Source organism: Ambystoma mexicanum, chromosome 6q (genome assembly GCF_040938575.1).
Source record: "Ambystoma mexicanum isolate Mex_15411 chromosome 6q, UKY_AmexF1_1, whole genome shotgun sequence".
NCBI lineage: Eukaryota > Metazoa > Chordata > Amphibia > Caudata > Ambystomatidae > Ambystoma > Ambystoma mexicanum.
This window is the reverse complement of record NC_090937.1, coordinates 1,146,451,996-1,146,474,784: the sequence shown is the minus strand read 5'-3', so window position 1 is coordinate 1,146,474,784 and position 22,789 is coordinate 1,146,451,996. Positions and strand designations below refer to the sequence as shown.

The window sequence follows — 22,789 nt, the reverse complement described above, 5'->3', positions numbered from 1 at the left end:
CCATGCTGTTGTATGTGTATGGATGGTGCTGGCTGTTGCAATATGGCTGTGGAATAGCTCATGTGTGTGAGTTGCAATGACATGTGTGTTGGGGATTGTGATGCCATGTCTGAAGTTTGACAATGTCACTCATGTACAATTGTCATGTGTGTAAGAGTCCATTGTACAGTGCCCTGATGCCTGTCTCCTATCTCTCCCTGTCTGCAGTGTCAACTAATGAAGAGGGCGGAGAAGGTGCTGTGGAGCACAGCGGCAGGGATCGCACCGCCAGCCGGAGACACAAGGCCCGGCTCCACTCCCAGATTGTCATCTCGTCGGGGAGTGAGGAGTCTGGTGCCGTGTCCCAGGTCGCAGCTGCTGAGGGGAGGTCCAAGAGGCGGAGGTTGGAGTTGGACTCCTCGGCAGCCGAAGGGGCAGCTGAGACCCCACAGGGCCCGATGGAGGAAGACGGCACAGATTCATCCAGGTTGGTGGGGGGTTTGGTGGAGGAGGAGGCCGTGCAAGGGACAGAGACGGGGTCTGGAGGTGGGGATTCCACTGCTGCTAGTGGTGCAGTGCAGGGGCAGGGACAGGAGGCAGCACAGGCCGCCGCGGAGGTGCCTGTGTGTAATCCTGTCCCCGATCCTGTGACTGCATCATCTTGCACCAGCAGGGATACCTTCGTCCAGACCCCTTCTCAGGGAGGGGATTGGCTTACACCAACTGGCCTTCCTCTACCTGCGGATGTGGCTATCCGGCACCAGGTTGAGCCTGTCCTGGGTGGGGTGGCGTTGCGTCAACATGCCATGCAAGCTGTCCTGCAGTCTTTTCATGAGGAGACTGCACGTCTTCTCGCATGGCTCGTTGACCGCGTTGACGCACTGGGACAGCTCACCAGGGCCGGATTCCTCCGTTTTCTGGACCTTGTTCTGACCCCCTCCTCAGCTGAACCCCCTATGCACCAGTCGTCCTCCGTGCCATCTTCCCACCCATCTGTCACCTGGGTGCCCTGTGGAGCTGCCTCTGACCCTGCGGCCAGGCTGGTGGAGGACACATCCCTGCCACAGTCGGGAGTCAGACGTCCAGCAGGGGTGGCCACCTCAACAAATGCACCCCAGCTGGAGGAGGATGTGCAGGCAGCAGGAGCCAGGGCACAGGCAGCAGCACAGCAGCAGCAGCAACAAGGTGGGAGCCATGATGGCTCGGGGCCTTCATCATCAGAGGGGCAGGCATCGGCCGGAGGGCAGGAGGACCCTGGACGGGAAGTGTCTTCCATGTGGCAGCGTTGGGCCATGCGATAGATGCGGAGCGGCAGCGGGCGGAAGAGGCACAGCTCACGATGGTCAGGGCGGAGAACTCCATGCGTAGGGCCCTGAGGTGGGCCAAGTGCCTCGAGGCCATTCGCAGGGACCTGGAGTTCCAGATGTCATTGTCCCTGCGAACCCTCGGGCCATGGAAGAGGACCGCCTCCGGAACATCGAGCAAGAGTTCGATGATGCCCTGGCTCAGGACATCAACATGTGAGCCGTTGGACTTGCCCGCTGCCCTTGTAAATAGTTAGATAGTGTTAGGTTTCCTTTGGTTTTTTCTTTATTTTGGTTGCGCTTGGACAATGCACCACGTTTCTGTATATAGTTTTTCATTATGTTGTATTTTTGATAGGTTTCATTTCTTCATTTGGGATCATGGACCCTGGATTGTTCATCTGTATATAGTTCACTATTGGATTCATCTCTTTTTTTTGGATTTCCCCATGGAGCAATGGTTTTCACTTTTGTTTTTCCCTTGGATTTGCTTTGTTGGACTGTGACTTTGGACACCTTTCCTTTGGATTATGATTTCTTGTTTTTCATTATTTTACGGACATGCAGCTTTTCTTTATTTATTCCCATTGTTGTTTGTTTGATTTTAATTCCATTCATGTTGATTTTAATACATTTATTTCTTCATACTTTGATGTGTGGTATTATCTCATTGGTTTCATGCATGTCATGATATGGGTTTTGACATTCACTTGCACCCATTGTGTGTGTGTGACGGACATGTGTTCATTTACATACTTGCCATTGGGGTTGTATCAGGTAATTGGCATTTCTATGTGGGTGGATGCAATACTTGGGTGGGTCTTTGGCATGTGGAGGCTGGCCATAAGGGCCAGGGATCTAGATTGTGATGACGTGTTGGCTGGGGGACATGTGTCGGGGCCTGCTGGCAGGTGCCTGGCACTGCTTGGGGGTGGGTGTGCAAGGGGACATGAGCGGAGGCCTGCTGGCAGGTGCCCTGCACTGCTGGGGGGTGGGGGTGCAAGGGGACATGAGTGGGGGCCTGCTGGCAGGTGCCCTGCACTGCTGGGGCGTGGGGGTGCAAGGGGACATGTGTGGGGGCCTGCTGGCAGGTGCCCCACACTGCTGGGGGGTGGGGGTGCAAGGGACATGTGTGGTTGCCTGCTGGAAGGTTCCCCTCAGTGTTGGGGGGTGGGGGTGCAAGGGGACATGAGTGGGACATGAGTGTGGGGCCTGCTGGCAGGTGCCCTGCACTTCTGGGGGGTAGGTGTGCAAGGGGACATGAGTGTGGGCCTGCTGGCAGGTGCCCCGCACTGCTGGGGGGTGGGGGTGCAAGGGGACCTGTGTGGGGGCCTGCTGGCAGGTGCCCTGCACTGCTGGGGGGTTGGGGGTGCAGGGGATATTTGTGGGACATGAGTGGGGGCCTGCTGGTAGGTTCCCTGCACTTCTGGGGGGTAGGTGTGCAAGGGGACATGAGTGTGGGCCTGCTGGCAGGTGCCCCGCACTGCTGGGGGGTGGGAGTGCAAGGGGACCTGTATGGGGGCCTGCTGGCATGTGCCCTGCACTGCTGGGGGGTGGGGGTGCAGGGGACATGTGTGGGTGCCTGCTGGCAGGTGCCCCTCAGTCCTGGGGGGTGGGGGTGCAAGGGGACATGAGTGGGGGCCTGCTGGCAGGTGCCCTGCACCGCTGGGGGGTGGGTGTGCAAGGGGACATGAGTGTGGGCCTGCTGGCAGGTGCCCCACACTGCTGGGGGGTGGGTGTGCAAGGGGACATGAGTGGGGGCCTGCTGGCAGGTGCCCCACACTGCTGGGGGGTGGGTGTGCAAGGGGACATGAATGGGACATGAGTGGGTGCCTGCTGGCTGGTGCCCCACACTGCTGGGGGGTGGATGTGCAAGGGGACATGAGTGGGACATGAGTGGGGGCCTGCTGGCAGGTGCCCCGCACTGCTGGGAGTGGGTGTTCAAGGGGACATGAGTGGGGGCCTGCTGGCAGGTGCCTTGCACTGTTTGGGGGGTGGGGGTGCTGGGGGACATGCATGGGGGCCTGCTGGCAGGTGCCCTGCACTGCTGGGGGGTGGGGGTGCTGGGGGACATGCGTGGGGGCCTGCTGGCAGGTGCCCCTCAGTCCTGGGGGGTGGGGGTGCAAGGGGACATGAGTGGGGGCCTGCTGGCAGGTGCCCTGCACTGCTGGGGGGTGGGTGTGCAAGGGGACATGAGTGTGGGCCTGCTGGCAGGTGCCCCACACTGCTGGGGGGTGGGTGTGCAAGGGGACATGAGTGGGGGCCTGCTGGCAGGTGCCCCACACTGCTGGGGGGTGGGTGTGCAAGGGGACATGAATGGGACATGAGTGGGGGCCTGCTGGCCGGTGCCCACTGCTGGCAGGGGCCCCACACTGCTGGGGGTGGGTGTGCAAGGGGACATGAGTGGGGACCTGCTGGCAGGTGCCCTGCACTGTTTGGGGGGTGGGGGTGCTGGGGGACATGCATGGGGGCCTGCTGGCAGGTGCCCTGCACTGCTTGGGGGTGGGGGTGCAAGGGGACATGAGTGGTGGCCTGCTGGCAGGTGCCCTGCACTGTTTGGGGGGTGGGGGTCCTGGGGGACATGAGTGGGGGCTTGCTGGCAGGTGCCCTGCAATGCTGGGGGGTGGGGGGGCAAGGGGGTAATGCGTTGGTGATCACTAGTGCAAGGTGACATGTGGCTTGGCTGGGTGGGCATGCCCATGGTGGATGGGCTGCCTGCGGGACATGACCAGGGGAGCAGGGTAGTCCCCTGTGGTGTGGTGTGGTCTGCCTGCAGTGGCCGTGGAGGGTGTAGAGGGAACACCTGGGAGGACCCACACTGCCAATTCACGTGTAGGACTCCCCTGCACCCCGAAATACACGTACCCCACTCGCACAGGGTCTATCTCGTGTGGAACTTTCCGCGCACCCCAGTAATACATGTACCCTGCTGAAATCGCGTGTTAAACTACCCCGCACCCCAGAAATACACATACCCTGCTGAAATCGCGTGTGGAACTTCCCGCGCACCCCAGTAATACATGTACCCTGCTGAAATCGCGTGTTAAACTTCCCCGCACCCCAGAAATACACATACCCTGCTGAAATCGCGTGTGGAACTTCCCGCGCACCCCAGTAGTACACGTACCCTGCTGAAATCGCGTGTTAAACTTCCCCGCACCCCAGAAATACACGTACCCTGCTGAAATCGCGTGAGGAATTTTCCGCGCACCCCAGTAATACACGTACCCTGCTGAAATCGCGTGTTAAACTTCCCCGCACCCCAGAAATACACGTAGCCTGCTGAAATTGCGTGTGGGACTTCCCGCGCACCCCAGTAATACACGTACCTTGCTGAAATCGCTTGTTAAACTTCCCCGCACCCCAGAAATACACGTACCATGCTGAAATCGCGTGTGGAACTTTCTGCGCACCCCAGCAATACACGTACCCTGCTGAAATCGCGTGTTAAACTTCCCCGCACCCCAGAAATTCACGTACCCAGCTGAAATCGTGTGTGGAACTTTCCGCACACCCCAGTAATATACGTACCCTGCTGAAATCGCGTGTTAAACTTCCCTACACCCCAGAAATACACATACCCTGCTGAAATCGCTTGTGGGACTTCCCGCGCACCCCAGTAATACATGTACCCTGCTGAAATTGAGTGTTAAACTTCCCCACACCCCAGAAATACACGTACCCTGCTGAAATCACGTGTGGAACTTTCCGCACACCCCAGTAATACACGTACCCTGCTGAAATCGTGTGTTAAACTTCCATGCACCCCAGAAATACATGTACCCTGCTGAAATTGCGTGTGGGACTTCCCGTGCACCCCAGTAATACACGTACCCTGCTGAAAACGTGTGTTAAACTTCCCCGCACCCCAGAAATACACGTACCCTGCTGAAATCGCATGTGGAACTTCCCGCGCACCCCAGTAATACACGTACCCTGCTGAAATTGCGTGTTAAACTTCCCCGCACCCCAGAAATACACGTACCCTGCTGAAATCGTGTGTGGGACTTCCCGCACACCCCAGTAATACACGTACCCTGCTGAAATCGCGTGTTAAATTCCCCGCACCCCAGAAATACACATACCCTGCTGAAATTGCGTGTGGAACTTCCCGCGCACCCCAGTAATACACGTTCCCCGCTCGGCGTTTGCTGTTTGGCAGCCCTGTATACTGGTCCAGGGTTAGCGCAGCCCTTTGTGCTGAATTGGGAATTTTGATGGCTTTTCCTTGCGCGAGGGCGTTCTTGGGGGCATAACTGGCGCTGCTGCAGTGTCACTGCGCCACTCTGCGCCACGGCTGGTTTTGGAGGCTAAAATCCATGAATACGCTGTGCGCGGAAATCGATTTTAGCACACGCGGCTGGCGCAGACATTCACATGCGCACACTGTGTGCCAGCTGCGTGCGCCACTTTTGTGCGAAATTCTATGAATTACCCTGTACGTTTTTCTATGTGTGCTCTGAATATCTGCAATTTCAAATTGGGCCTGGCTGTGTTATAAATCCTGTACTTTGCATGTTACCAATAATGCTATATATTATACTAGCAACAAATGTTATGTTACAAACTGGCAATGTACTATTATATGCTTACAAAATGCTATACATGATGGCAAAAATGCTATACATGTCCTTACATACCCTCCTTTTTCCGACAATTCTGGCTAACCAAACCCACAATTGGAGGAAACCCAAATTCTTCTTCTTTCTTTTTCCATTATATATATCACAATTGAAATAAAAACAACTCAATAAAATGAACATTGAAATATTTCATAATAAAGCACTGCTTAATCATAACAAAAATAAAACAGATTCCAAACGGGCTCCTACATCCTCATAGAAATATTGTACATGTTTCTTTTCAACCAAAGTGTCCATGTATATTCAAATGTTTTTATAGTCATATTCTTTATATAGTTCTGATGACACCAAAATAATAAAAAAAACAAATTAAAAAAAACAATTAACCAACATAATTAATCAAAACAATTAAATAAAATAATAAAAGTGCGAGACTCCATCACTCCACCCGCTGCCGACTTCAGTTCAATTCACTACTGTTCCATTAATGACGTTCACCATATTTATGACCGCACCTCTGAGATGTCCCGATCATCAACTTTGCATCATCTGGTTCATTCGATTAAATCCTTTCATCCTGGCGCTCTTGGGTGCTTTTCCATAGAAATCATCTCTTTAGGCATTCCAGTCGCTTTGTCTTCACCTCCATCCTTTGGTTCGGAGGCTTCACTTGGGCTTCATCCCGTGGACTCCAGGGCTCCATCATCTCTCGCGTCCTCCGGTCCTGAAACCTCTGACCCGAATCAATGTTAGTCTTCAAAATTAAATAGAAAAGGGACAGATTAAGTACATAGCACAATACCAATTTCACCCTTTCTACCACTTCACCAAAACAAAATGCAGTTCAAAACATTCCGATTGACCCGTCAGATATCTGCAACTAAGCTCGTGTTAGAGAGAAAACAACAATATACATATGACATCATTATACATCAAAACAATGTTTATGTAAAATATTTCAGAATTGTACTATAGTAAGTCAAACTGATTCAGCACATTCTATCAATTTTTATTCAGTGCACCTTTCTCAAATGTGGTATTTTCATCTTTATTTATCTCCACAATAAACATTATATCTATTTTTTTATGGCATGAGACACTATGAAAACAGTCACTGCATCTTTCTCTCCATGTACCCAGGGCACTTAAGCTGTTTCTACTTGCTCAAGTCTCCTGATTTCATGTTTGGGGTGACAGGGCTTAATTTGGTTAACATGAACAAATTGTTCCGTCACCATTTCTTTCTCTGTCTTTAATATTTTGTAAACTACTGGGGACACCTTATCCACTATCTGAAATGGCCCTTGCCAGGCCGCAAGAAATTTTGAATTTTTATGCTTACCTTTTCCAAAATTAAATTTATCTACCTGATCCCCTACATTATACTCTTTCACAGATGTTTTTTTTATCATAGAATGACTTTGCACTGTCAGCAGCTCTTTCCAAATTTCGCTGCACAAATGCAAATACATGTTGTAATTCTTCCTCAGTTCTTCCACATATTTGTGAACTGTAGATGCACTCACAAGTGTCTGCTCATGTGTCCTGTATAATAAATGTTGTGACAGTATCATCTGCCTTCCTGTTAACACCTCATGAGGACTGATACCTGTCGCTTTGGCAGGAGTCGATCTGATTGCCATCAATACCAGAGGTAATCATAAATCCCAACTGGAACCTGCCACCGCTACAAACTTCTTTAATATCTCCACAACAGAACTGTTGCAACCTTCAACATTTCCAGAAGAGGCGGGCTGTTACGCAATATGCAGTGTCCTTTTCACCCCCAATATCTGCCACACCTTACCCATTAAGGTGCTTGTAAAATTACTTCCTCTGGCTGACTCTATTCTTTGTGGTAATCCAAACCTTGAAAATATATGATTTACCAGTAAGGTAGCTGCTGTTTGTGCACTACAATCTGGTGCAGGGATAAACTCTACCCATTTCGACATCAAACAAACCACGGTCAAAAGATAACGGTTTCCCTACTCGACCTTTTCGCAGGGCCTACATAGTCAATTTGCAAATCTGACCATGGAAGGGTTAAGCCTCTTTTCATCAGTGGAGCTCTATGCATTGGTGAAGCGGGTTTAAATTGGGCACATACCAGGCACCCCCTAGTGTATAATTCCACATCTTGGGACATATGTGGCCAGTAAGCATAATCTTTCAATATCCCTAAAGTCTTTTGTGAACCTCTGTGTCCTGCAGTTATTGCATCATGTGCATGGTGAAACATTAGCCCTCTGAATGAAAGGGGTACCACCCACTGTATCTGTCCTGTTATGGATTCCCTGATCATAAGTCTATTCTGTAACCTAATCCATTTTCTTTTCTTTAATAACACCCTCACCTCTTCTTTTCCTGTACAATAATTTTCAGTTAAAGAATTTTGTTCAGAATCCATCAAATAATTATGATAGATCCCCAATATTGGATCATCTTTTTGCGCCTTAATCAGAGCTTGATCTGGTGTATCATAACTGCATTGCAATACTGGTTGTTCTACCTCTTTTGGAGCCTTACAGTGTATAACTGCATCTATTTGTATTTCACCATTTAAGTGTTCAATGGGTAACAACTCAACCATAACAGCCCCGATCTTGTCTAAGTGATCTGCTTTATCATTTCCCTCCTTATCTTTCCCTGAAGTTTTCAAATGTCCACAAATTTTCCTCCAGTATACTGTCAAATCATTTTCTGACACTAATTTGTCTATAGCTTGTTTCATTTTCCCATGCTTGTGGGGCTTTTTATTATATGTGATCATGCCTCTTGCTTTCCAGCCAGGAATAATCATGCATAATCAGAATCAGTCACCAGGGCACTTTCACTGAATGTATTATCAACTGCAATAGTAATTGCTTTATAAATGGCTGCCAACTCTGCTACCTGGCTATTAGTTACTATTACTATCTAGCCCCAATTCTCATTTCTATACTTGGAATGTCCTCACATTTCAACCAGACATTTCCTATCCCTGATACCAACTGTTTATTGCTGTCATTTTCAATGTGAAAGACACATCCGACAACATATACCGATGGTAAATTCTTACATGTATTTTCATCAAATGCTTTGTGTGGTGACTGTTCAAACTCCTGCAAACTAAACTCCACCTCTACTTAGTCTGATACGCATTCAGCTGCACAGTCATGTAAATCTGTTAATCCTTGAGCAACTGGACTCTTTTTATTCTGGCCATATCTCACTTCTACAGGAAAGCCTTGCAATGCCAATGTCCATGAAGTAATTCTGGACTGTGCTAGATTGCCTGACCTAATCCTTTTACTCTGTAACAACTGCAATGGTTTATGATTTGTCTCAATGATTACTTTCTCCCCCTAAACAATGGGACGAAAATGTTGCAATGCCCACACAGTGGTCAAAAGAGCCTTTTAACATTCACTGAATTTAATTTCAAATGCCTTGCTTGCATAAGCAATAGTTTTGTTGTTCAAATCATGTTTTTGAGATAACACTGCTGACATATAATGTTCAGTGAAACCTATTTCTATAAATCTATGTTTTTTATGGGATACGCTAAGCATTGTGCCTTTGTGAGACATTCCTTGAATTTAGCAACGGCCCCATTTTGCTCCTTTTCCCATTTCCAGGGCGTATTCAGCTTCAGTCAATGGTTGAGTAATTTTAGCATAATTTTCAATAAATTTCCTGTTATATCCCGTCATTCCTCATAAACGTTTTAAACCTTTCACATTTCTAGGATCTTTCAGTTTCTGTATGGCCTCCATCTTTTTCTTTTGTGGATTTAGCCCATGTTCAGTTACCTCATGGCCTAGGAAGTTCACCTTTTTCTTGCACCATTGGACCATCTGTAAAGATACTGTGGCACCTGCTTTTTGCAATTGGTCAAGTACATGTCTAGTTTCATCAAAATTACTTTTCAAGTTTTTCATTTTTTATCAGGACATCACCTACATAAACTATAGTTCCTCTTTCCGCTGCATCTGGCATCGCCTTTTTCAAAGATATGCCAAATTCGCTCCCACTGTTGACATAACAGAATGTTGTTCTAGCCCACGCGTATTGCGTGTTATCAAATGAAAATGAAAATAAATTCTGAATGTCCTCTGCCAGTGGCACACACCAATATCCAGATGTAAGATCTAATGCGGTAAAAACCTTCTACCCATGCACTTGAGCAAGTCCTTGATCAAAGAATGGCAGTGCCCATCTAGACACTGGCACTTTTTTATTTAATTCCCTCAGGTCTGCACACAGACGCCATTCACCATTTGGCTTTAACACACCCAAAATAGGAGTGTTGGAGGTACAATGAATGGGTCTGATAATTCCCCTAGATTCCAAATTCGTAATTATCTCAGCCAAATACTCTAAGAAGTTCATTGGCAATCGATATTGACGCACAAATACTGGATTTCTACCACACCCCTCTGGTAATGTGGCGACATGTAAATTAGTTAGGCCGCAATCATATGCATCTTTGGCAATACTTCTTTAAATTCCATAAATATTTTTCTCAACTCATTCCTATCCTCTTCGCTATCACATGCATCTGCTAACAGAATCTGCTCCTCTACCATTTTTAAAAATTCTGGGAAATCCTCCAGTGGAGGAACCTCTGGGCTTTCTTCCAACTGTGTGGCTGTATCTCTCTGTAAAGCTGCCACTTTTAAATATTTTGGCATATCAGCTTCCATTTCAATATGCTGATTTTCTGTTTCATTTTCATTTAAGTCAAATTCTATACAATTCTCTTGGTGACAGCACACTGTCTCAATGGAATCGTAAGGGTACACAGATTGAATTTTAAAGATCCCTTTGGGTTGAGAATCCAGATATTCTGGCAACACACCCTGTGCATCTACATATCTCTCAGGGATATTTCCAATCACTATGTTATTGAAATCTGCGGTATAATGTGATTTTTGTATGGTCATACCCAATGAGGAATTCTCTTCTAAATGAAAATCCTGACATCCTTTATTATCCACCATGATCTTAACAGATCCCTCCCCAACATCTACCAATCGGTGTATTCATGATCCAACCCTTGCTGTTTCATGGATTCATTCAAGCACACAAATGCATCAGAATCCTTCATTTCCTGTCCATTCTTGCATTTTAGTGTTATAGAAACCTGTTTGGTGAATGCAGGGACAGTAAGATCCTTCACCTGTAATTCAATCGCATATGGGACCAATTGTGCACAATGATAAGCCTTTCTTTTATCTTCAAATTCGGGCGCAGGCCCTTCTAGTCGGGACCATATTTTTTGGTTAAGGAAATCTAACACCATGCACATTCTGTGCATGATATCATTGCCCATATAAAAATCATTTTGTGTTCCACTCACTATCCACACATTGTGGTAGATGTTTTTTTGTCCAATGTTAATCTTTAGCGTGCACCTTCCTAAAATTCGATTTTCAAAATCTGGATTGTCCAAACCAGAGACATATTGATTTTTAATTCTAAATTTTGGGATCTCCTACCTTTCCATTATTCTCTGCAGTAGTTTCTCATTAATAAAGCTCATTTCCTGTTCAAGCACCAAAGTGGCTTTTATCATTTTAGAATGGTCATTTATATCAATGTGAATCCATGGCTGCTCATCTTCCATGTGTATTTCAGCAAGGGTGGTGATGTGTTTTTCTGTGTCTGCTTTAGGAATAGTGTTCTGTTTGCATTTCTTCTCTTTTAAATAGAAGCGCAATGTGTGTTCCTCTATTTCTGTTTGCCATTTCTTCCTAGGATCCAAATAAATATGCACAGATTGTTTTTCTTTTTTACTTTGCATTTTGTCCTGACACATCAAAATGACAGTGACACTAGGCACACAGCGATTCTGTAGTTGCACCTCCACTGCATCATTTGATTTGGCAGCAGTATGGCATTCATTTACACTGCTGATTTATGACTTTATTTTCTTAGCTCTTAATGGTTTTTTGGTTAAAGACCACAGTACCCCATTTACCCCATCTATGAGAGGAGATAATCTTTTCAGGCAATCTGTCCCCATCAAAAATGGAATTTCACAAATAGATGTGATCAATACTTCCTGTTTCATTCTGTGTTTTCCTATCTTTATGTCAACCTCAGTAACACCCATGAAAAGGCACCTTCTCACCGTTAAAGTTATGTACTGGGTCTTCACTCTGCTTCACTGTGACCGGATTCTGTGGAGATCTCCCTTCATTGATACTTTTTACTAATTCTTTGACACAGGCACACAGGCCACAATTATGTCCAATCATTGCAAATGTATTGCATTTTTCTTCCACAGCAATGGGAGCATAATATCTGTCTTCAACTTCCTCTAACACAGACAAAAAGTGTGAATTCTTACTTATTTCAGGATTCACTTTTCTCAGATCCTTCTCACTTTTGGCTAAGCACATTGGTAAAGCCCGGCTGCGTTAAGGGCGACTGCAAGAATTTTACTGTTTGGCTGTGCTGCGCTGCGCTATTGATTTAGCCTTGAATCCATTCCAGTGAGTTCCCCCCTCGCACCCTCCGCCTTGTGAGAGGTGAGAGGCTGGTTACGAGTGTGCGAGAGAACCGCTGCGACGCGGGTTGAAGCCCCGCCCACTTCTCGGCGCCACCCACTCCAGGAAGCAAAGATTCAAAAGAGAATCCCAGCAACCCTTGCGGCGTGAAGCCCGGCTGCGTTAAGGGCGACTGCAAGAATTTTACTGTTTGGCTGTTTGCTGCTTTACTGCTGTTCCTGTTCGAGTGACATTAACAATGACTCTACGAGCAGAAGGCCCGCAAACAAGAAAGAAAACTATACAACAACGTCGTTCGACAAATCCTTGGTCGATGATGAAAGGTACGGCTGGAATCAAGGTAAGCAAATCAACAGGACGTGTGTTACTGGCTGTAAATAAATCACAAATATTACCAAGTCCAATAATGACTGGGGCCAGTCAACTATTGTCACCTTCGACACTTTTGTGCTCTGATGAGCCATTTACACCTGAAGACGCACCGAGTCTGTCACAACAGTCTAATATTCAATCAGGTGCCCTCCAAACCCCACAAGTTAATTTAGTGTCATCTTGCTCCTGTGCTTTCAAACCTACCAACAATCCACTCCCTATTGATGCTTCATGTGACTGTGAGCATGTCAGCACCTTCGCTTCTTTTGTACCTAAAATAACAAAAGTCGATCAGCCACAATCGGCTCATATTGTATCTGTCATTTCAGTTTCTTTGTCAGACACAAGTTCTACACCTCCTTTTCAACCAACGACACGGATTCCGGCGACTCTCTCATCTCTCAACTCTGGCAAATCAACGAATGAGGCTGACCCTTGGAAAGATAAAGGACCCCCCTCAAATCTGGTATCTGATGAGGAATTGCTAAAAATTTCCAATTCAGACTTGGATTATCCAGTGACAAAGATTTCGTCTTTTAACGATGCCGTGAGTAACAAACCATCACAAACACCCTTGAAGGCACAAACTTCGAAAGTATCCGTCGCAATTCCTTTACATCAGGAAAATATCCGCAGCAGTCTGAAAGTCAATTCAAACTGTCCTCAGTCCTCAGGAATCATTCCTGATTTTTCAGACCATGAGAACAACAGTGGTCTAGCATGTCAAGCACCGGAGGTAGGACTCTCCTCCATGTTAATCATTAGCGATCAACAACATGGTAACAACACTGAAAACACCATCCATCCTTTAGTACCGTCTCTTAACCCACTGTCTATACACTTGGAGCGGAGTGCAGCTGCGCGTGCTAGCCGCCTACAAAGAGTAGCTGAGCTCAAGAGGAAAAGCATCCACATCAAACCTCCTCTATTGGGACACCCCACTCAGAACGCAAGTACTCCGCATGCCACAAACATCCATTCTGGCGAGGAAGCTCATTCTTCGAATCCTGCGAAGAAATATGGATCAGCCAAACTACAATATAATCTAGATAACTCAAACTGTTCTTCGTCTTTTCATGAATTCGAATCACAAGCTCCTGGGATCGCGACTGAAGCCCTCACTCAAATTCATAATAATGTACTGGCTGCTTCGGTGATTGCCTTGGCTCCATTTACAAAAATTCTTGAATCGCTTATTGGAACAATCGGCGATCAAGGCACTGCAATAACCAACCTAATGTCTAAAATTGACAAGCTAGAACACTTTTCGAGTTTTCTTCAAGACCAAATGTCAATCAATGCCGAGACCGCCACGAGATGGCAGGACAGGCTGAGCGATCTTGCTGCAAGGCATCATTGCCAAAATGATGCTCTAATGGAGGGTCTCTTAGACTCAGTGAAGTGGATGCGGAAGAATGCACCCACCCGAGCTCTTGATCACTCGGCGATTCGAGACACGTCACCTGAAATTGTTGACTCTATTCCAATCAGAGCTTCAGGGACAGCCTCACTTGAACCTATACAATCTGGCTCTGCTCCGAGCTTGCCATTTTCAACTCATGATGCTTTAAAAACAGTTCCAATCATTCAGGACACAGGCTTACATGTGAATAATCTCGAATCCCAAGCATCTTCAACATGCAAAATAGAAGTAAAACCAACTGCTATGGCAGTAAATTCATTTAACATTTTCAAGGGTTCAGCAAAATCTATTACTACCACGACAAAAAGCAAACTGAAAAAGCCATGTAGAAAACAAGTACACACACCAAATCCATTAAAAAGTACTCTACCGAAACAATCACAACAAATGACGAACAAGTTTGTAAGAAATCTTACTACTCCAAAGAAGTCAAGCTTATTCTCAAGACCATCTCTTACTGTATTTGCCAAAAGTACTGATGGCAACAAGCAACAAACTTCACCGCGTACCAAATTGAACCAGCCAAAGTTAGCGGCAAAACGCAGGCGGATCGATTCGAGTCTGTCATCCTCTGCTCATGGCTCCTCAGCTTCTGCAATTGATTTATGTAACTTATCAACCTATTCGGACGACCTTGGAAATTCCACTCCTACTTCTGTAGAAGCTCAAATTGTCAAACCACCTAATGATCTCTTAAGGAGAATTAAAGAGGCAGGCAAACGCACAAAGCTACCACAAGTAAACTCAGCTGTTAATCATCTTACCTCTGCTCCAAATAAGGCACAGCAAAAATCGCTAAGTGCAAGGTTAAATCCTAAACAAACATCAAATCAATTAAAATCGCATGTACCTCCAACTAAAAGAATGTCAGGCCTTGGAAATCCTGAAGCCAGAAATTACAAGTGGAAACTTCGTCTCCAAAATGTTCACTCAGACGGAAATGAAGTCAATCTAAACCGAAGAAACATCTTGAAACTGCTCGCATGTATTCCACAGCTGCGAGCCATATCATCTGACGACATCAAAATTGTGGAATACGTATCCGAATCAGCTTCTGATCATGTTCTACTGCACATTGCTTCTGCAGCAGTAAAAAACATGTTACTCCAAGCAAATGAAGATCTTTTGGTGTACGGCTTCGATCTCACTCCTGAACCATCTGCTCTGGGAACAACTCTGTCATCTGCATCTAAGATGGCCCTTGAGGCAAATCGCGGAGCTGCTGTGCGTGCAGCCCTACGTCAGTCTTTAGTCTCCTCTCCTGACATCTTAGACGCTGCCATGAACCAATCTTTTGAAAGAAGAGCTAACAACTTCAAAAGATATCCACAAGGCCTACGCAAATAACAACGACAACAAACTACCAAGCAGGAGTTAATCTTATTGTCATGGAATACCAGAGGATTCAAACATCTATTTAATACATTCCAGGAATCCCTGGAAAAAATCTTTATCATATGCTTACAAGAAACGTGGTTACGCGACCCACCTATTTGCGATGGATTTGCCATCCTAATCAATCCAGCTGAAAAGAACTCTAAAGGAAGACCATTTGCAGGTCTAATAACTCTTCTAAAAATTGGGAATCAGTGGTCATTGGTTAAATCCACGAACCCTAATCCGTTCGTGCAAAGCACCTTAATCAAATTTTCATTAAAAACCGTGGTTTCTAATATTTTGATCGTAAATGGTTATTGGAATCCCGCCATGATTTCATCTACAGCTTTCATCCAATCTGTTATGACTGAAATTGATCATACTTTTCTGAAGCATGAAAATGTCTCAGTAATAATATGTGGGGATCTAAATTGCAGCTGGTTTAAATTTGATCCCTCTTCTAAATCAAATGTTCGGCTCCCAGATTCTGATGTTATCTCGAGGGGACAACTCTGGGCGAAAGATCTTCTAGATCGCAATTGTTACATGTTAAATGGAACAATCCGAGGCGATTCTCCTGCAAATCCCACATGGCACAGTATGAATCGGAAAAACACGTTGGATTATATCTGGGCCTCGTCTGATGTGCTTGAAAAAGCAACCTCTCTAAACGTGCTGCCAACGACATCGAGTGATCATGACTTGTTGCGACTAGTCTGGTGTGAGGACCTTGGTAACTCTCCAGAAAAACATCCAGCTCCACTCCAATCAACTGCTGCAGGAAACAGACTGAGAGTAAGTGGTCCAAAGATCAACCACATAAGCCGGAGCCTGCATACACTTCAGACCGTGGAATACACTCCACTCTTGTCAGATTTCACCCAGATAAATCTTAACTCAAGAGTTGTTGGAACAACTCCGAAACATCTATAGTCTGGAAATTGCAGAAGCAAAAAAATTATTGAGAAGAGATATCAAGTTGATCAAAAGAACACATCGTGACCAAAATTCCAAGGTTATGGAGGTAAAGAGGCGCAGGCAAGTCTATCGCAATTGGTTAAGATCACATCTTGTAATAATTGATCAAGGACGAGCAGAAACCATGTTAAAACTACTGGCTCATAGAAATATTTGTGACATTTGGGCTATCTTAAACAAAGGTCGCTCGAAATCTAATCCATCAATTTTCAATGAAATATCAGGCGAAAAATGGCATGACCATTTTACCTCAATATATGGAGACTTTGTGTCCGAAGTCTTTATGCCTTCCACCTTATCAAGCTCTAGTTGGAGCATTACACCTTCATTCGATGAGATTGAGCTCGCAATTTCTAAACTCAACAACTCCAGAGCTGCTGGTCCTGATCAAATTTCAAATTTGACGCTGAAAAAGCATAGAGTACTCTGGGCCGTATTCATTCACTAACTCTTTTCTCAGATTGCACTCCGCAAGATGATTCCTTCTTCATGGTCCAAAGCCATAGTGGTTCCAATCTACAAGAAGGGCTGTCGGGCTGATCCTGTGAACTATCGCCCAATCGCCCTTCTGGATACAATTAGCAAGATCTTCGGATCCTTTTTGCGTCAACAATTGGTAAATTGGGCTATCTCATCTGGTAAATTCGATCCTCGACAAACAGGTTTCACGAAGAATGTGGGAACTGACGCAAACCTCACACTTTTATCGTTCCTGAAACTGTCAGCAATGGAGGCGAAGAAAAAAAATGTCTTTGCTTTTATTGACCTTCGTCAAGCCTTCGATGTTATCAATCGGACCAAATTGTGGGCAAAATTACATCTGTGGGATTGCCCGAACCATCTGCTAGAACCAATCATCGCCCTGCATTCGAACACTTCAATTCAAATCAGAATTAACTCACAAGGAGACCTCACAGAACCAATAAGAACGTGCAGAGGCGTTAAACAAGGATGCCCGCTTGCAGCAGATCTCTTTAAACTCTTTATTGCTGATCTACCAGATTGGCTGAAATCTACTCACTGCTTTCCTCCGAAACTCAATGGCCGGGTCATTAACCATCTGGTCTATGCTGATGACATAGTGCTGGTAGATCAAACACAAATTGGCCTTCAGCACCTTCTTTCTCGTTTGAAAGAGTTCCTATCTGCAAACGAGCTGACCATAAACACTGAGAAAACAAAGATCTTGTGTATCGGTCGATCTATGTCAAGAAAAGATAAAGCATTTAGATGGCATATAGACGAAAAAGTACTTGAGGTCGTCCAGTCGATCCGCTACTTAGGCGTCATGATCAATGACTCACTTTCAGAAACTGCTTGGATTAAAGATCTGACAGCTAAAACAAAGATCTTAAGCCTTCAAGCGGCTAAAATTAACTCTGATTACGGGAAATTCTCCATCACCCCCGTCATAATGTTTTATTTACAAAAAGTTGTCCCAACAATCACTTTCGGGAGTGAAGCTGCGCTGAATATCAACTATGATGTCTGGAGTCGACTAGAAGGAAAGTTTTGGAGACGGGCTCTGAATCTTCCAAACTACATTTCAATATCAGCATTAAGATATGAGTTAGCCTTAAACTCAATCTATATGTCAGTAGTTTGGAAATCTCTATCACTGCTGCGTAAGATACAACTTGGCTCTTCTACTTCTGCTTATAACATTCTTCAACCAAGCAAAGATGTGACGACAAATGTGTTGATCAATGCATGGAGGAGTAAGCTAAATAGGATCATAATTGAAGTAGGCATATCCGAGGAAGAGCTAATCCAACGTCCCCAACATGCTAAAAAAAAATTAGCCTTTTGGGATTGGATTACAACTTATAACAACCGCTCAGCTCTTAAATCCACGCTACCTCCTTCGAGAAGCATAGTCAAGCTTCATTGCCAACCAAAATTTCTTACACACTGTCCTTCGCGGCATCATAGGGCACAATTTTTGAAGTTACGCCTAAATGCTCTAAACACCAATGAGATGCTCTGGATGTGTAGGAACAAAGACGCAACCGACAACAAATGCCGCTTTTGTAGTACATCAGCAATCGAGTCCTTAAAACATTTAGCAGTAGTATGTCCTTCGCTAACCAACTTACGCGAAACACATCTAAAGGACTTTAAATCACTAACTAACGAGGAAGACGACTGGTGGGACTATGCTGTGGCAGGACACAACATCAAGTTGTCTTGCAATTTAATTAATTTCTTCGATGAAATCCTAATCTCTGAGCCCACACATCAGATGGCTTAGGCAATCGGATAACTGTATGACTATAAAGTGGAATTATTTACCAGAACTTTGGTAATATCTAATGAAAAGATGAAATGTGCGATTGAGATGAGCATTTTATCCTTCTCCCCGACTTACCGAAATGTAACAAAAACATGATATATCATATCAAGTTGAAGTTTTACAATAAAATAAAAAAAATAAAAAAAATGAAAGGACATTTTTCCCTCCTTTCTGTCCATTTCCGTTTGAGAAACCTTACTCATTTCCCCATATTCAGAGATCCTTTGGAGTGTGGCCATTGTTCGCCCTTCCATCCGGGGATTTTCAGATTTCACACTACAATTCTCCAACTGAATATGCGTATAAACATCACCTGATAATTTGTCATTTTCTCATTCTAGGCACTTGTGGGTAATTGGCATAATACCAGTCTTTTTAACTTCCTCAAAAATCTGTGGCTCAAAGAACTCTTCAGGTGACTAATCTGTACCCTCCTTTTGAGTACTTATTCTTCCTGTCTGTATTTTATTAGCGTCTTGATTGTCTAAGGAGAGCATTGTAACATCCACACTTATTCCCTGATCAATTGTATTACCCATGCATGAGTTGTCTTTCTTAAATCTGTCTCTTTGTTCTTTTGGAATTTCATGTTTTTCTCATTTTCCTTTTTCATTTGTACACACTTCCAACCTTTGATTTAACTCCATGTTAAACCAAATCTCTTTTTTAGATTTATTTGCAATTTCTGCCTCATTTTCATTTGCAGGTATTTTCATTTTTTAAATCATTAAACAGCTCAGAGTCATTATGCAAAACCAGATCAGGGCAATCTGTCTTTTTATCATTGTAGGTATCATGAAGATTTAGTCACTTATTATTGGAAGCCACCCGGTCACTACTATGTCCCCTCCTTTGATGACTGCATTTGTGCCATACAGAGCTTTCCTATTTGTACAGCCAACATGTTCACTTGGGCCTCGAGACACTGGAATCTTTCTATCTCTCTAGAATCTTCTCTCTGCGGCCTATGCCAATATTGGTTGTTTTCCCCCTGGTTGAATCTATTCTGATATCTCTCAGGAGAGTGAGTCCTATTGGGGTTGTTGCTGAACTCTTGATTCATGTGGGGCAGGGAGCGGGGTGTACCTATCCTTTGTTTGTAGTTCCCTGGTGGTGGAGATTGATTGTATTGACGTGGGACATAATTCATACTCTGCCTCATGGCCTGTCTCTCATTTTGTGAGTGTTGTCCCCTATGCTGATTCCCATTTTCAGTAAATCGATCCACATATCGGGGTCTGTCCTGATTACCATATATCATGGTGTTGGGGTCAAATCTGCTCTGTGACCCCAATGTCTGGTAGGGACTATTATTTCTTCGGTCTTGAGTTTGTCTCTGATTATTGTTCATACATGACATATCAGGCCGATATCCTGCCCGGGGTCTGTCTCCTAAGTACCTAGGGCTAATGTAGCTCTCCCTATTACTAGGATCATTTGACTGAAACATCGGTGCAGAGAGCGGCAACCTCTGTTGATTACCCCTCTGTTCGGGTGTCACATTATTTTTGCCTGGGCTTTGAGCGGACTCAAGTGACATTTTAGCTGACCTGATCTCCATTACCATTGTCAAGGATTCTTTAGATTTCGATCTGATATCTTTCATTTTATCACTATCTCTACCCTGACAGTATAGCACTTCATATAGATTTGTACATTGGTGCACAATCCACTCATGGGACTTGTCATGATCAAATTTGCAGACTAAGTTTGATATAATGTCTTTCTGCAACCCATAGAATAGGCAATCTTAAACTCATTGGAATTGGGATCAAAAGATACATCAAAACAAGAAAAAGCTCTTTTTAAGTCTTGCAAAAACTGGCGAGGGGACGTATTTGGCCCAGCTGTAATCGTATATGCAACTTTCTTTGCCTCCTGTAATGACTGGAATGCAGAAAAATGATGCCTAATCTCTTTTTCAAACTCTGCCCATGTCCTGTTCTGCTGTTCATTTAATCCTCTAATGATACTGGCTGTGGGAGCGTCCAGAGTTAAGTGAAAGCATTGTCTATATTGCTCCTTAGGTATATGGAGGGCTTTAAATATATCATGCACCGCTTCTAAGTGGTCCTCCATACAGCACTCCCCTCCTTTTTTGTATGGTTTGATCAGAGCCTTGATTGATTTCATTATCTTGATAGGATTACTTGGCGCCATGTTTGGGATTGCACTACTTTGTTATTAAACCTTTGTTTCCAGCGTATGGGATTGGTGGCAGGCCCCAATGGGTGTGTCAAACCCCCCGAAGGGCGCTACAACCAACTTCAGTCAGACACCGGCACAGCCACTGGGGCACTATCTCTTTGTGTAGAAATAGAATTCAACTCAATTCACCTTTGAATGGGGTGCCCTCTCGTTTGTCCTGGGACCTGGGAGGGCATATTTGCTGTTCCAAATCCCTGCACTTCTTAAGGAGCCGATCTGCCTCCTTACGCAAGTAATTGTTCTCATCACCCATTTTATTGATCACATTTTGCATATCGCTCATTTGCATTTGGCATTAATTGAATTCTTTGTCTCGTCTGTCTCTTTCTTGAAACATTATAACTATCTCTTGTTCAGCATTTTGAAGATCATTTTCTTTCTCGAAATGTTCTTTTTGTAAAATTTCCAAAATAACCTTGTCTTTATCTTGTCTAATATGATCTACCAATACCTTCAAGCGTTTTAATTCTTGCTCACTATCCTCAAACTGTTTCTTCCTTTGGGACAATTGATTGTCGAGTTCTTTACACTTTGACTGCATGTCCTTTTGACATACCTCTAGTTCTGCTCTTAACTTTTCCTCCTGTTCACTAGCTCCATCTAATTCAACTTTTAATCTGCTAATCAGCTTGGCATCATTTTCTTGCATTCACAGAGACCTATTTAAAATGAACCATGTCTTGGCACATAGCCGTATCAGACAATCTTTTTCTACATGTTTATCAGCAGCATTTAATAATCTCAGAAGACAGACCTGAATTATGCTACCTTCTGCAAACATGTTATCCAATGGTTCTTTCTGCACTTCCCCATAGACACGGTCATGCCACTCTGTGGCGTTATTTGACGACCATCTCCCATGTGCATATAATTTTGCCTCCAGATATTGTACCAACTCTGGGAATGTGGCCTCCATTTGAGACATTCTGAGATTCACTTTCAGTGTCACACTGTTCTCATAAAATGGGTTAACTTTAATGCATGTATGGTAGTGTGGAATACACTTGCCATGCCCAGTAGATGCTCTACAGTCACTTTCCCGGCCAACGCACCATTATTTGTAGGAGATTTTGTCTTCTTGGGGTAAATTAGGGATTTGGTGGTATTTTCTTACCGTAAAAATATTGGCGGTAATTTAGCAGTAAATTAGTCTTACATTTAGAATGGGTCTGGAATCAAACTATTTTAGTTACCATACCTTGTTAGCATGCAGAATCAGAATTTGATGGAAATAGCACAACTGCTCCCATTGCCGAACTCCTTTGCAAACAATAATAACCCTTGGACACTTGAAACAACCAAAACCATGGAATCATCACGGAAATGTGAAAAGGCATAGAAAATAACCTATTTTTTGAGACAAGTAACATTAGTAAGGAAAATGACAAGGGGGGTTACTGAGGCTGTGAACTGCTCAGTGGCAGGGAAGCAAAGGGCTTACCTGGAAACAGACATAGACTCACTGAAGTTAAATGGTAGCGAGAGGCCAGGCGTCGCAAACGATTCATACCTGAACACTCCCTTTATGTTGACTGATTATGGACGTTGCAGCACTTATGCTTATATTCTCACCAAGGCATATGCAGCAAAGTGAGTATACATGGATAATGAGGACTTCAGCCAGCAGGGATATTAATCAATCAGTGTTGCAAGTGTTAAACTACGTCTTGTTATCCCTGTTACTCTCTATGAGAACATAAATACGGGAACATAAATATGGAGGAAAAATTACGGGTACGGGACGGGACCGGCACCCTTCATTATGGGAGCGCTGA

The 22,789-nt window shown here is 44.7% G+C and overlaps 1 protein-coding gene across 1 annotated transcript in view; it reads left to right on the top strand.

Moving 5' to 3' along the window:
- GRXCR1 (glutaredoxin and cysteine rich domain containing 1) overlaps positions 1–22,789 on the top strand; it is a 521,709-nt gene that overhangs the window by 419,019 nt on the left and 79,901 nt on the right. The window lies entirely within an intron of this gene.